Source organism: Mus pahari, chromosome 12 (genome assembly GCF_900095145.1).
Source record: "Mus pahari chromosome 12, PAHARI_EIJ_v1.1, whole genome shotgun sequence".
NCBI classification, from domain to species: Eukaryota; Metazoa; Chordata; class Mammalia; order Rodentia; family Muridae; genus Mus; species Mus pahari.
The window spans coordinates 57,789,038-57,804,963 of record NC_034601.1 but is presented as its reverse complement, the minus strand read 5'-3'; the positions used below and the strand labels follow the sequence as shown (position 1 = coordinate 57,804,963).

Here is a 15,926-nt window from a genome sequence, read left to right as displayed (position 1 = left end):
CTGAAAAGGTTCCATCACTCATGCCTGTGCTGTCTGTGCTAATTGTGCAGGATTTTACAATTATCTCGCCGTTGCAGTCAGCTTAATTGAAAGGAATGACAGGGCTTAAACTTAGCTTTAAATTGAGATCAATATTACTGAAATAGTGCATTTGACCTTGGTTAAAATCTCCCTCTGGCAAAGATCAAAAAGTAGAGTGTTGCTCAAAAGGGTATATGACCCTTGCTACGCGTGTTCAAGATTAAAAATAAATTACTAGTGAAGATTTCTGTAGGAGTTTGATACAACGCCTTACTGTGTTGCTTAGGTTTGCTTCAAACTTATCTACCACTTACCATCAACTCCTGACTGCTAGGCTTATGGACATGAATCTGCATACCCTGCACGTTGTACTTATGGGAATTTGGTTCTCGTTTTGTTCTAGAGGTAGATACAGAATCTAGGTCCTTGCATTATGCCACTAAGATACCTTGTTGGTCTTTGATTTCTTACATAAACCTTAAAAAAGAAAAAAGAAAAGAAAAAAAAAACTTGCTTCCAGAGGTGGTGGCAGGGAGGTCATCATGTTACATGAAACAAAGAAGACTCAGAAAGACAGACGTCACATATTTGCTCTGTGAATTAGACAGATGGAACGCTGCAACGTAGAAAGGACATGACTTGGAAAAGAAAAGGGCTTTGTGAGAGGGCAGGATGGACAAGGTAGAGGGTAATGGTGAACATGCACACAATCAGATTTTATAGGCATGTATGAAACATATAATAAAATGCATTATTTTATACACTAATAGAAGCATCTATTTAAAAGAAAGAAAGAAAAGAACTTGTAAAAAGAACCTGTTTGCAGTCCTTTAACCAGTCTTGAACTTCAAACCTGATTCTGATGAGATTCTCACGGAGACCCAGGCCTCTCCAGTGTTATTCAGTATCTATTGAAGCAATCTAAGGTACTCCTTCTACATCATCTTCCATTCACCCGGAGAAGACTTGCTGAGGGCTAGGATGCTATCCTCACTGCTAGCTAAGTATCTGTGCATTGAATAACAATGGAATCCCTCTAGGGCACAAGGTCCTACTGCAGTGTGCAAGGTGCTTTTTCATCACAGAACCCAAGCAAATTCATTTCTTGCAGTAGCAGCAGCCGAGAGGCTGAAAACTTAGATGCCTTTTTGCATTACAGGTGTGGTCTTTCCTAGAGCTTCACTTAACGCAGTCTGTTCCAGTAGGCTTGTTATCGAATTGCTGTTTCCAATTGCACGAGTCCACATCTGTCATCTGAAAATATGCACAAACTTGAGGTCTGCAGTTTTCCACATTTCAAGCTGGTTCCTATTACCTTCTTAAACTGAAGAAGAAAACCTGTTTGACTTGTACATTTTCAGAATATCTTTGTATCTCGTGAGGTCAATGTCACTACAGGAACAGTAGCAGGTCGAGATATTCTCAGTCTGCTTGTTGAGGTGGTATAACCTTGGACTTTATAGCTGTCACTGAGAAGATTTGCTGTAAAATATGCTGGAGGTAAAACCAAGATGGCCAATACAATAGCAAGGGAAATGACTTCGTTCTACACTGAGTGTCATAAATCTCAACTTCCACCATATTTCCTAAATAAGTAGGCATATATTTATATTGACACATATTTATAAGGGATGAAGATAGAGCTATGCAATTTGAAACACAGGGAAGTGAGTGTTAGGAAATATGGAAAGAAATAAAAGTGGGAAGTAAATGCTAACATTGATCTGAAATTGCCACAATTCAGCTAACATTTACTGAGTACAGAGTGCCAGACCTTATGCCTATAGACAGCATCTCATTTAAATATATGATGCCAGGGAACAAAGTTGGCGTCACCAACAGAAGGAACATGGGCTGGAAAACACAGGCTTGGTTTATAAGGCAGATTTCTAAAAATTCACTTTGGATCATAGGAAGCACGGGCATGCGAAAGAGCAGAAAGTGTAACTCTGTGATAGAGTTTTCCCAGAAAGATAAATCTAGTCAGTCCTAGGGTACAACTCTATCATGGTTGGATCCACCATTGGACAGTGGGTATAGCTCTGCCCAAAAAAGTCTGTCCATTACTTGCTCCCAGTGGGGACCTGCCTAAATTTTGCAAAATGTCTACCTTCCAGGAAACAGGCACATTCCAAGGTCAAGAGAGATTTTGGCAGTTCCTGGCAGGGTGACGAAACTCCTGCAAAGAGCTATGAAATACAAGTCTGGAAAGAAAGAAAGAAGAAGGGGCCGGAGGAGAGACAAACAACAACAAAAACAGCAAAGGTCAAATACCCTTTCAAGGTCACATCCTGGGAAAGCAGTGGAGTTTTATGCCAAGATGTCTCTGGCATGAACCACCTGCATTACTTTAAAAAGAAACTAAATCAACCTTGATTCAGTACCTTAACCCCCACCCCCTCCCCCCACCTCTCGCTTCCTTTGCCCTCAACTCCAATTTTTTTCAAGAAATGCCTACTTTGTGAAATTGTGAGTAAACAGATCTCCGGGGCCACCTACTAAGGCACTCTCCAAAACTGTTGCCTTAAATGCCTATGGACCCCGTCATCTGACCCTCGCTTTATTTCCACCCATCCTTAGAGGTTTTAAAACGCAAGTGAAGGAAGGAGTCCGTCCAAGGATGAAAAGTTAAGGGAAACAAGATCGTTTTCTTTAAGCTGTTTGCAGAGAGGTGCTTCGCGTCATTTCCAGATTCCCCGAACAGATAATCTCCAAGGTATCAGTGGAGTTAAACGGACGGGACTTTTTCCCTCCCCCTCCCTTCTCCAAGCATCAGTCTAAGGGGAGGGAGGGGACGAAAGAAGAGACTGGGAGGAGGAGGAAAAGTGGAAGAAGCTAGAAGAGCGGGGTGCTGAGGTGATCCCCGGGGCGTCGGCCCTCGAGTGGACTGGCGTCTGGAACCCGCCCTAGAGCTGCGCCCCAAGCTGCAGCGCGCATTCAGCTCGCCACCCAAGAGCAGCCGGGACGCGCTGTTGTCGCCAGAGAACGACCGCGGCGGGCTAGTGACCAGAGCCCCTTAGCTTCGCTGTGGTGAGTACGCGGAGCTGCCCCGGGCGCCGGAAAGCGCGCGGCGGGCGGCGGGCGGCGGGCGGCGGGAGGCGCGGGATGGTCGGGCCCGGAGGCGGAGGTGGAGGGGTTGGGGGTGACAATTCCTTCCCCCTGCTACTTTGATGAAACCGCAAAAACTGAAGCTCGCCGTCTCTGCTTTCCTAGGGCTAACTTTGAGGGAAAGGCAGAATCCTGGGTGGAGCAGGTGGTCTTCAGTGCATGGAGGGACCTGGTTCCAGACTCTGGGGAGAGGTGTGGGTTCCAGACCGTGACGCCAACATCCTAGTTAAGGTGCAATCCAGTGAGCTTGCCAAGGGCAGAAGCTAGGATATGCAGAAACCCAACTAGAGGTCAGGAGTGTCATCGAATCCATCACTTGGTCATATCTGGAGATGGATCAAACAGAAAATGATAAGATCTGTGTAGGAGTTTGGGAAGGTGTAGACGGAAAAAGCGTTGGTAGTTTTCCAACTTTACTTCCCTTCCTGTGGGTCGGGATTGATGAGGTAAAGCTCCAAGCAGACCCTCACCTAGCTCCACAAAGTCCCTAGCTGCTGCAGGGGCTTGCCTAGGAAAGATTTGTTGGTCTCTTCTTGTTTACAGGGACCAATAGGCAAAAAAAAAAAAAAAAGAAGGGATGGCAGAATGAGGGGCCATCCTCTTGTTCCCGGTGCTTGTACCCAAAAGGGGCTGAAAGACCCCTAGCTGCATGCCAAGAGTGGGGAATGAAAGGAAGGAGAGAAGCAAGCATATGTCCAGTGGTTGGCAGTTGGGCTGCCTTTGGTGTAGAATTTGGTTTGGCCACTGGGTAGGAACATGACTGAAATGTCTTGGCATGCATTTGAAGAAAACACTGAGGTAAAGACTTGTTTTCTCCTATAGCTAAGTGGTTCCTGAGGACCTCAGTAATTAATGCAGGATGAGGATGAGATGAAGGGTGGTAATTGAAGAAGGAATAAACAGGTAGCCCAGCCCTAAAGTTTTTCTGGAGGACCTAGTCATTGTCATTCACCTGCATTTTAAAGGTGCTAGTGCCAAGACCCCCCCCCAAAAAAAATGTTTGCAAATGAATTATGTTTCTATCCCGTTTACATATACATCTGTGAGCCTAGACTTGGTGACCAACAGTATGGTGATATTCACATTTGATTTGCCCTAAATGTCTGTTTATGGGGAGACAGACGGAAGGGATTTGGCTGTCTTCCACCGAGGGAACGACAATCCCACACAGCTGAGGGAGATTGAGGAAGCAGCCCTTCTCTTTGGCTTTCAATGACCCTCTTCTCCCCAGTCTGTAAATTTAAGAGCATGTGCTAATGTTGCTACTCCCAGCTTTCTCATAAGATGAAGTAGTCCTTGCCTTTGCCCGACTTACTCAAACCTACTTGCTCAAGGTCAGTTCCATAAGGAAAACTGTTACTCACTGAGCTTGCTCAAAGGTGGTCTTCTCATCTTTGTGTAGGGTGTTCTTCAAAGAACTAAGATGTTTCTGACAAATGCTCTCCATACCTGCCTGGTATTAGTCACGAGTTTCCAGAGGTACCATATAACTTAGTTTCTCATTTTTATCAAAGAAATTTTAGTAAAATTTCCCATTTACTCCTTAGTTAATATGTCATATGTTCAAGCTTCATCCACTTAGGCTTATTGCAGAGCTAATGACTGTGTGTGCCACAGAAGCTGTTCCACTCTGACAGACCACCGAGGACTTTGTTTATTAGGGTGAAGATGTAAGGAACAATGCAGGGGTTTGCCCCTTGCTTCCTCAGGGGGCCTTCATGCAGAGCACTGAATAGGCTCTTTTTATTCTTTATGATAAAAACACTCAACTGCTTTTTAAGGAATTCTTATAAATGCTACCGCAGAACTGATCCCAGCAGCTCATCTCTGTAAGGAAATGCCTTGTTTTCACAAGAAGTTTGGCACATGTAGGGTTTTTTTTCCCCCATAGGCTTTTCAACATTAAAACATCTTCATGGAAAGTTCAGATGCTAGAAGTTCTCTTCTAGTGAAAGTGGTCTCTTCTGAAATGGTTAGCTGTCACTGAAACAATTTCAAGGATGTTTGAAGGGCACTCTCTGGGATATTACTACAAAACAAACAGCATAAAACATAGCAGACACATTTTTTTTGCATTTATTTTATGTGCATGGATCTCTGTTCGCAGTGGGCTTGTGGTACTCACAGAGGACAGAGAGGATCCGATTCTCTGGGGCTGGATTGACAGATGGTGGGAGCTGCCACCTAGGTGTTAGAAATTGAACCTTAAGTCCTCTGGAAGAGCAACTAGTGCTCATAACTGCTGAGCTATCCCTCAAGTCCCTGAACATAACATTTTTAAATCGACGGCAGGATTCTCTTCTTTACTGTCAATTTCATAAGAGGGAGTGATGCTTTTTGAGCAGAAAAAAAAAAAAAGTGACACAATGATTGCTACCAGGTCATGTGATTCCCCTATGAAGGTATCTGTAGTCATCCAACACAGACCCACATAGAACCTTGGTCCCTGTGCTAAAATAGAAATGATCCAGCCACTGGAAACTATAACAAGAAATGTTTCAGAGCCAAAGGAGGCACATAAGATGGCCAAAATGACTTCAATGAGTACGCCTGAGTATTTGAGAGCTGAGACTGTTTGGATCCGACAACCTCCCAGTTCCCTCAGGGTCTTCTCTCAGTGTGATTTGTGGCCTTTTAACCCACAGTATGGGATTTCCATTTGTTCCTGTGTATGTGGGAAGCAATAAAGGGTGTTTTTTTTTAATTTCATATATGAGTACCATGTTTACAATATCTCCACCCCTCCCGCTCCCCCTTCCACTTATAGCACTTACAGCAATGTTCATATGAGTCATTTCAGTCAAAATTATAATGATGATGATTAAATATTGATTCATAACATTGAACAAAAGTTGTAAACCTACCGGTTCTAGTTCCAGGAATTTTTCTTTGTCACAAAGTTATATTTGTGTAAATTATTTTCAAAGTTGAGCAAACAATTGCAAAATCATAAATGCCTCTAAGTTTTAAAAAATGCTTAATAGATTATTAATATCTATTCAGTGAAAAACTATCCAGTGTTAAAATTATTAAGGCAACTTTCTATGGACTAAAAAAGATAAAAAAGATTTTCCAAAAATATTCAACATGAAGAAAAACAATCAGACTTTGTGCATTATGACTAACACAGAAAAATAAGGTTATACCTGAAACCTTGCCAACAAATCAGGAGCCAGCAATGGTTTGGGTCCCTGTAGGGAGGACAGGGTGTTGGTGGGAGAACATAATGGAAGCTGAGGGTCAGGCTGGCTTTTGTTTTGTTTGCTTTGTTTTGGGTTTTTTATTTTTCCTGTATCACAGATATTCTATAAAGGTCCATTTATTCGATATTTTTTTTAAAAAATTCCCTCCCTCTATTTCAATAACCCATGAATGTTTCCAGAGTGTTTTCCAGTCCACGCGCATTTGAACAGTTTTTATCACACTTAATTTTAGTCTTATTCCGTTTTTCTATCCACTTGTTCATTTATTTATTTATTTATTTATTTACATCCCAAATGCTGCCTCCCTCCAGGTCTGCCCCCTCCCAAAGTCCCTCCACACCTTCACCTTCACCTTCACCATCCCCCATCCCCTTCACCTCTGAGAGGGTAGGACCACTCCACCATGGTAGCCTATCTTAATTGTCCTCTGAGAGGCTCTACCTAGCAACTGACTGAAACAGATGCAGATACAGCATTAAATGGAGGTCAGGGACCCTTATAGAAGACTTGGAAGCGGTACTAAGGCCCTGAAGGAGACAGCAACCCCATAAAATAGACCAACCTTGTCAACTAATCAGGACTCCTGGGAGCTCCCAGAGACTAAGCCACCAACCCAAGAGCATATAAGGGCTGGACAGAGCCCCCCCATCCCAACCCCAACCCTGGCACACAGACTTCCGTGTCTGGCCTCAGTGGGAGAGTATGCACCTCATCCTCCAGGATCCTCGGAGACCTTTATCTGGTTCAGTTTTGTTTTCTTTTCAGTTCTGGTGCGTGAACACAGGAACTTGTACTTGCTAAGCAACCGTTCTGCCCCTGAGCAACACTTAATGCCTTTGAATTACAGGCACAGGGTTACCTATTCAAAACCCTAAATAAAATTTTATGCATAATTCTGAAACATGTCATTTAAAATAATAAGAGGAAAGAAAAGATGTGGTGGTGAAAAAATGAATACTATATATAGCGCAAGTCTTTGAGGAGTTTTCAAAGGGTAGATTAAAGATAGCTGGGGGGTGGGGGGGGAGCCATGGAGGTTTGGTTTAAAAATGGGAGTGGTTATTGCCTAAATTAAACTACAACAGAAGGAACAACCAACTTTAAAGAAAATAATAATGAAGAAGACAACAGCCAAGCAGATTCCTTTAGCAGGCTGTAGGGGTGATATTCCAGACATGTGTAAGAAGAGCTAGGATGGCTAGCTAGGCACATTGAGAAAGGCACTTCCTAGAAACCTTCAGACATAGACCTGTGCTTTGGCCAGCATGCTAAACAGCTGCCTGGGTCATTTGTATAAATTACTGTGATGAGGACTCCACAAAGTCTCCACTCCCTAAGCCATTCCTCCATAAGGAACAACCTCTCATCAAGGCTTTTCTTACCCTTGCTTGGCACTCCCCGGTGCCGCCAGCAGCTTGTGGGCTCATTAGAGATTTAGTTGGTTTATAAAGTAGCTCCTTTTCTCCTGTCTCCTTCACCCTCAGCAGGATTCTACTGTTCTGACTGAGGGAACCTAGCAGCCTCAGGCAGGCATCTCTCTCACCACTTCCAGCCCCTGTCAGTTCATGTGCTAAGCTGTTTTCTTTCCTCTAAGGCTACCAACCCCCCCCCCCCTCTGCTCCAAGTCCCACTATAATCTTGGCGGAGACTTCAACCCCCTCCAAACTTTAGTCTCTTCTTTACTAGTGATCCCATTGTGTACGTGTATTAGTGGGATCTCTCCCATGCTTACAGGGCTCAGACAAGCAGAGACGCTTCGCGTGATGCTAAGCTCTTCAGCTACAATCCTAGCCAGTCTTCTCTTTGTCAACCAGCTTTGAACACAATAAACTAATTCACACTGTGCCACTATCTTGTTATTAATTTCTTTCCCCCCACTGTCTGGCTTAGACACTCACCACCCCCATGAAACCTTGTCTCCTTGGACTACTTAATGAAGTTTAAGAAAGCGAACCATCGGAGCTTCTCCCACAGGCTCTGAGATCCAATCTCTTCCTTTCAAGCAGAAACGGCACCATTCTGCTCCACCTCCTACACTGCTTCACCACGCCTCAGTGGCTGTGGTCTGTCACTGTCTTCTCCACTTGGTTCTTCTTCTCTTTTGGTCAGTGATCCTTAAGAATCAAAAAGGCAAACTTTCAAGAGAATCAGAAGACACAAACAACTATTGTTTTTCTTTCCAGAGGATAAAGATATTTGCAGGAAATTTCAAATGATGAAAAGATGTTCTAAACCTGTCCTATGGAGTAAGAAGGAGCTCTCTCTGAGACAGTTTCATTAAAGAACTGTACCAGTTGCGATGACTTCCAGCACTCCAAATAAAATGGAGAATGCCAATTATTGTGAATGTGAGGATGAGTCCTGGTTGAACTTCAACTCACAGTAATCCCCCTGACTCAGCCTTGCAAATGTTGGGCTTACAGACACACATCACCATGCTTGTTGTTGTTGTTGTTGTTGTTGTTGCTGCTGCTGCTGCTGCTGCTGCTGTTGTTGTTGAAGACAGGGTTTCTCTGTGTAACATTCCTGGCTGTCCTGGATCTTGCTCTGTAGACCAGGTCGGTCTCAAACTCAGAGATTCTTTTGTTCCTGCCTCTCAAATGCTGGGATTAAAAGTGTGTACTACCACCACCCCTCTCTCTATGGCTTCTTTTAATTGTATATTCCTACTTTTTATTATTAATTAACTTTATTTATTTACATTCCAGCCCTAACCCCCCCAACAGTTCCTCACCCCATCCCCCATCTCCCATCCCCCTTGCTTCTGAGAGGGTGCTCCCTCCTCTGTCCTCCTTTCCTGGGGTCTCCAGTCTCTCAAGGCTTAGGCACATCTTCTCCCACAGAGGCCAGACCAGGCAGTCCTCTGCTAATAGTCCTTAGTAATAGTATCAGGCCTTGATGCCTCCCCATGAGATGGATCCCAAGTTGGGCCAGTCATTGGACAACCTTTCCTTCAGTCTCTTCTCCATTTTTGTCCCTACAGTTCTTTTAGACTGGAACAATTCTGGGTCAGAAGTTTTGATTGTGAGTTGGTAACCCCATCCCTCCACTTGGGCTAGAGGTGGACTCTTCAGAGTTCCACCACGCACTCCTAGAAGCTGCGTATTTCCATTCATTCTCTTGGTCTTCTGGGCCTCTTTCCAGCCTCTATACCTGATCCTGCCCCTCCTGCTCCTCCCCCTCCACTCTCAAACCCAGGTCTCTCTCTTCCTTCCTCTACCTCCTATAATTATTTTGTTCATCCTTCTAAGTGGGATTGAAGCACTCTCATTTGAGCCTTCCTGTTTGTTATACTTCTTACAGTCTGTGCGTTGTATCCTTGGTATTCTGTACCTTTTGGCTAATATCCACTTATCAGTGAATACATACCATACATGTCTTTTGGGGTCTGGGTTACCTCACTCAGGATATTTTCTACTTCCATCCATTTGTCTGCAAAATTCATAATGTCCTTGTTCTTAATAACTGACTAGCTTTCCATTGTGTAAATGAACCATATTTTCTGTATCCATTCTTCGGTTGAGAAACATCTATGTTGTTTCCAGCTTCTGGCTATCACAAATAAGGCTGCTGTGAACATCACATTGTGCAACACATGTCCTTGTGGTATGCTAGAGCATCTTTTGGGTATATGCCCAGGAGTGGTACAGCTGGGTCTTCAGGTAGAACTATTTCAATTTTCTGAGGAACCACAAAATTGTTTTCCAAAGTTGTATTTACCAGCTTGCAATCCCACCAGCAATGTAGGAATGTTCCTGTTTCTCCACATCCTCGCCAGCATCTGCTGTCACCTGAGTTTTTCATCTCAGTTGTTCTGACTGGTGTGAGGTGGATCGATTTGCATTTCTCTGATCACTAGGGATGGTGAACATTTCTTTAATTGTCTCTTGGTCAATCTTGAGGTTCCTCTGCTGAGAACTCTCTGTTTAGCTCTGTACCCCAGTTTTAATTGGGTTATTTGATTTTTTTGGAGGTTAACTTCTTGAATTCTCTATATATTTTGGATATTAGCTCTCTATAGGATGTAGGGTTAGAAAAGTTTTTTTTTTTCTTTCCCAATCTGTAGGTTGCTGATTTGTTCTGTTGACTATATCCTTTGCCTTACAGAAGCTTTTCTGTTTAATGAGGTCCCATTTATCAGTTGTTGATCTTAGAACCTGAGCCATTTGTGTTCTATTCAGGAAATTCCCCCTGTAGCAATGCGGCTCTTCCCACTTTCTCTTCTATTAGAGGCAGTGTATCTGGTTTTATGTTGAGATTCTTGATCCACTTGGACTTGAGTTTTGTGCAAGGTGATAAATTTGGATCTATTTTCATTCTTCTACATTCAGATGGCCGTTTAGACCAGCATCATTTATTGAGGATGCTTTCTTTTTTTCTACTGGATAGTTTTAGCTCCTTTGTAAAAGATCAAGTGACCATAGATATATGGGTTCATTTCTGTGTCTTCAATACTGTTCCATTGATCTACCTGCCTGTGTCTGCACCAATACCATGTGGTTTTTATCACTGTTGCTCTGTAGCACAGCTTGAGGTCAGGGATGGTGATTCCCTCATAATAATCTTATATTTCTGATGAAGATCTCTCCGGTGCTGATAGAAACTGCTTTATAGGTTTTAATATCTGAGTCTTTGGTTGGTTCTTCTTAATTCCTCCTTCAACTTAGTAATCTTTTGATATATAAATAAAAAATAAAATTCCTACCATTGTTATTAATGGAAAACTGATACTACTGAGAACAAAGCATAAGAAAGAAAGACGTTTTACTTCTGTTGGTTTTATTCATATATTTAGTATCAGCTAAAAGCCTTGAAATTAAACCTGACTCCTTTTTTCTTTTACCTTAAAAAGGAAAATTAGCAGAAGATAAAAAAAATGTTTCACCGAACTGGAAATGTAGTACAATAATCAAGAAAATTCGCAAGAGAGGAAGTTCCCAGGTTTCTAACAGTGTCAGTACTGGGAGACGTATTTATACTGAGTAGCATCAATGATTCATGTCTTACATTTGAGTAAAATGTCCTGTCTTCTGTCTGTCTACCACAAACCCCATTAAGTTAAAACCACTGCAAATCAAAATATGGACAGACTGATGACCTCCTAACCCAGCCTATATGTTGATAATTATACTCCTCTTACTTGTTCAAGCATTTAAGCCACTTGTATCTCATCAAAGAGATTCCCAGATTCCCTCCTCCAATTCTCCCTAAATTCAAGTCAGCCAGTCTACTTCTATACCCTCTGAATCTCCTGTACTCCCCTAAGTACCCCTTCCTGAAGTTCACTCAAGGTGCCAAGATGCTCTTACCACCCTTCCCAGTCACCTCCCTGAATTGTGCCTAGTCCCCTTGTGTCATTTTTCCACATTTCCACCAAATTAATTTTAGGATTAAATTTGATCCATGCAGTATGTATCTGTACTACTTTGCCTGCCCATCAAGTATATCTCAAAAACAGCATTCCTCTGCCCTGCAGGGCTCCCTCTATTTCTCATTCAGCTCCATTGCCCATCATGCCAAATGTAGTCATTTGCCAGAACTAAGTCGTCTTGTTTCCTTCCCTGAACACTTTCTTCACTAGCCTTATGTCGGTGACTCTCTTCTGAGCTTCTATGTTGTGCTGCTCATATCTGATTTACCTACTTGTCTCCTCTCCAGCTAGGCCAGTGAGTTCGTTCCTTCCTGTAAGGAAGGCCTGAGCCTTTTGATCTTAGTGTCAGATAAGATGAGCCACTGAGCTTTGCATAAAGAGTGTCAAAGAAAGCCTCCTCAGGGACCTATCAACAAACTATGTCACCAAATGTGTCACAGTCACCCTAGGGTGGGAGTGAGTTTCTGGAAACCTTCTCACATTTTCTCTTTCTCTGTCTCTATGACATTTCAGCTCTCTCAAACTCTTTCATAAAATTAAGAGAAAAAAAAACAAAAAACAAAAAACTGAAGCTTTGTCACACAGTCTTCTGTGCCTAACATTTCCAAGCCAGATGGCCAGTTCTTTTATATAACAAAACCTTAAGGGAAGAAAATTTCACAAACTCTCAATAACCCATTTTACTGTTTGGGAGCCTTTATTTCATATATATATATATATATATATATATATATATATATATATATATAATATTTATTTTATTTCATATATATGAAATATATTTATTTTTATTTCATATATATGAAGCTGAGATTGCTATAATTATTCTAATCTTTTTTAATTTTTAATATAAGGCTACCTTTTTAACAACAATATTTCATCTGTTTGGAAATAATGTTCAACAATATTAAATAAAATATTTCTATTAAATAAGGAGTTATTAGTACATATCTTTTTCAAATATCTAACTTTCTATGTCATCAAGAAATCTCTGCTTAAGAGTGTTTGTTTATTGCTTTTTTTTTTTTTTTTTAGTTTTTATTGGATCTTTGTGAGTTTCACATCCTCTCCCAATTCTATTCATCCCACCTCTCCTTGTACTATTCTCCACCCTTGCCACCTCCCCCTAACAAAGAAAAAAACTCATGTAGAAGCTGCAGTGTGTCACAGAGTGTCCCACAGTGTACCCTTCTGTCCATACTTTTCTGCTTGCAAATATTCATTGCAATGACCTGATGGTCTGGTCCGAGGCCTCTGGCTTCTGCTATTGTATCAATACTGGAACCTCAGTGGGACTCCTCTCAAATAGCCTGTTGTTGCCCTGTGTCATGGATCTGTAGGACCGGCCCCTTCATGCCCTGTAGCAGTTCGTCAATAGGTTCAATGTTGGAGTATGCCAATTTAAAAGCCAGGACCTGGGCCTGAGTGGTTTCTGAGCTGGCCAACCTGCTAGCTCTCTCACCCTCACATCCTCAGGACCAGCTCATCACCAACGGCTGCAACCAGGGCCAGCTCTACCCTGCTGCCCAGGCAAGGTGCACGGCCGTCTTCCGTATGTTGCAGCCACTGAGGGGCAGAGACAGTTCTCCCACTCTCACGAGCCCAGGGCCAGCGCTCCCACATGCCATAGATGGCAAGGGATGAGGGAGGGGAGGACCGCTTCTCTCCTTCCTTTACACCACCACCCAGAAGACAAGAGGCGGGGCTTGATCTCCTGTGCTCAGGCCCTCAGGGCTGGCTCACCTGCAAACCCCACATCCGGCACCAGTTCCACTATGCTGTCCAGTGAGGTACAAGGCCCACTCTCTCAGACGCTGCAGCAGGTAAGGGACGGCGCCAACTCTTATGCTCTCATGACCCCCTTCAGGACCAACTCTCCCACCTGCCACTGGCGTTGAGGACAGAAGGGGGGGGGAGAGATTGCTCTCATCAATGCCACTGCACCGCAGACAAGAGGCAAGGCCAGCTCACCCACAACCCCCACAGCCCAAGCCAGCTCTACTGTACTACCCATGTGAGGTTCGGGGCCTGCTCTCCGGAGTGCTGCAGCAGCTAAGGGGCGAGACCTCTCTTGTTCTCATGACTACCGCAAAAGTGGGTCTCTGTCCTGCCACAGGCGTGAGTAGGGAGGAAGTTAACGCTTTTCATCCTTGTCACCACACAGGGGGCGAATATTAGGGATAACTCCCCTATGCTCATCTTATTTCCGGTTTTCTCACAACTCCTGCAAGGTGCAGTACCTCTCTCCAGAGTACTGCAGGTGCCTAGGGGTCCCCAGGCAGCAGCCCAGACCAGTAATGCCCCCTGGCCTTTGGCAGTAACAGACGCCCCGTACTACAAGGCCACTGATCCAGATGTGTTCATCATGGAAGCACGGGCTGGGACCCCACCATGGTCCCAGGTAGCATCACCAGCTATTCACGTTAGTCTCTAGTTCCACCTCCCTTCATTCTCTTTCTCTTCCGTTTCGTTTCTCCACCACCCTCTGAGGGGTGTCTGAGTCTCAGAGTGCCCGGGGTCATCTCAGGAATGGCCTCAGGAGTGTATTATGACCCCAGGGAGACCATCTCAGGCACAGTCTACACCCTCAGGCCTGTGAGGCACTGGACTAGTGGCGATCTCAGGCTAGCTCACTGTCAGGGACCCTTGGCCCCAGACTACGAAGCATTCAGAGGGTCATAGATCAGAACTGTGTAGAAATAGCCTCTCTCCTCTCTGCCACCTGTTGACACACATGTGACACCGCAGCTACACCTGCAGTGCCTCCAAGGGCAAGTATTTATTGTTTTTGATCTTGTAAATAATGTATTAGTATACTGAGAATTAGTAGAATAAAGGCCTAAGAGAATATTTTATGAAAGTGGAGATTAGTACATGTACATTAAAAAGGTCAAGGTTTGTGTGTCAGAATTTTATATTTATGTTTTATGATTAAAATGTCCTTAGAGAATGCTATACATATGTTTTGATCTTCTAATACTTTGATTTTTGAGGCATTATTGCTACTTTATAAAATATGTAATGCATGACTTTGTTTTCTAGTTGGCCTTGTATGCAAGATTTCTGAGTGCTGCCTTAATTGCTAAAAGATTTTTATTTTATCTTATTTACATTAATGCATTAGTTTAAGGGGTAACAAGGCATGAGCTCCTTGCATCTTCTTGAGACTTTTCTACAGTAATGAACTGTAGGTTTGGACAGTGGACCAGTCAGTGCTCTGCCAGCCTCCAGGCCAGCTGCTCCAATGCAGCACTGATATTAAAGCGTTAGTTTGCTCTTCATTGGAAGCCGGGCAGCTGTGTCTGTCAAGCCAAGGACTCTTCAATCTTTATCACTCTCCGTGAAGTGAAAGAAGTAACGTCCTCTCCTTTCCCGTTTGTACCTAAGTCTGGGTTGCGTGTGACGGGGCATTTTTATCCTTGACAAGAGAAATCCAGAATTCGCGTGGGCCAAGAACCCTTCTCTGAAACCCATCTGTGGCTCGCTCTTCTTTAGTTCCCGATTTCATTGAAATGCTCAGTGTCAACTCTATTGAGACATAAGAAGAAATTAATTTTTGTCTTATAGTTGTAATCCTAGAAAGGCCCTTTGAATGAAGGCTTAAAATCTGGACAAAAATTTGTATAAAAGACATTTACCAAGACTAATCTCAATTAATTCCATGCATTTCCTTTCCTCCCAGGAACCTTCTACCATTAAAACTAAATTCAAATTCTTATTGAACATCATTGCTACCCTCAAACCCTAAGGATATAGAGAAGAATCTGTTAAAATTGTTATATTATTTTAAAAGCACATAAATTAATCATGACATTTTTAAATTGTAAATAAGCAATACCACAGAGACTAAAGAAGCTCATACTAAACCCAATGTCACATACAGGAATACGATGTTTGTCTGGAAACAACTAATCTGCTGTAATATACTGAGTTTTGCAACACATATATAAATATGTAAAATTCATATTGAAAGGTAAGGAAGTTTGTGCTTTCTGAGAGAGTAAGCTTTAGTTTATCTGTGGTATACAGAAGTAGTATCAGATCTCTGTAGGATGAAATTTAAAATTGGCAGTTTTTTTCTAACATGGCTAGCTCCCAAATAATTGAGATGGAGATCTACTGATTTATTCAACAAGCTTCAAGCACAATAACTATGCAGATATGCCTAATCCTTTAGGGTACCTAGCTACTTCCCAGCCACACGCCCCAAGTTACTTGCACTG

The 15,926-nt window shown here is 42.9% G+C and overlaps 1 protein-coding gene and 1 non-coding gene across 3 annotated transcripts in view; one reads left to right on the top strand and one right to left on the bottom strand.

Moving 5' to 3' along the window:
- Nucleotides 1-2,821: 2,821 nt before the first annotated feature.
- The window catches only part of Htr1f (5-hydroxytryptamine receptor 1F), a 139,294-nt gene continuing 126,189 nt past the window's right edge, over nt 2,822-15,926 (top strand). The window contains exon 1 of one of the 2 annotated variants that reach the window (XM_021209848.2): nt 2,822-3,051. The gene's annotated coding sequence lies outside the window, so the exon portion shown is untranslated. The remainder of the gene's footprint in view (nt 3,052-15,926) is intronic. The other variant, XM_029544249.1, reaches the window with a different exon arrangement.
- LOC115065138 lies at nt 14,352-14,479 on the bottom strand. Its single transcript, XR_003844940.1, has one exon. It is a non-coding gene; the product is annotated as a small nucleolar RNA SNORA17 (small nucleolar RNA).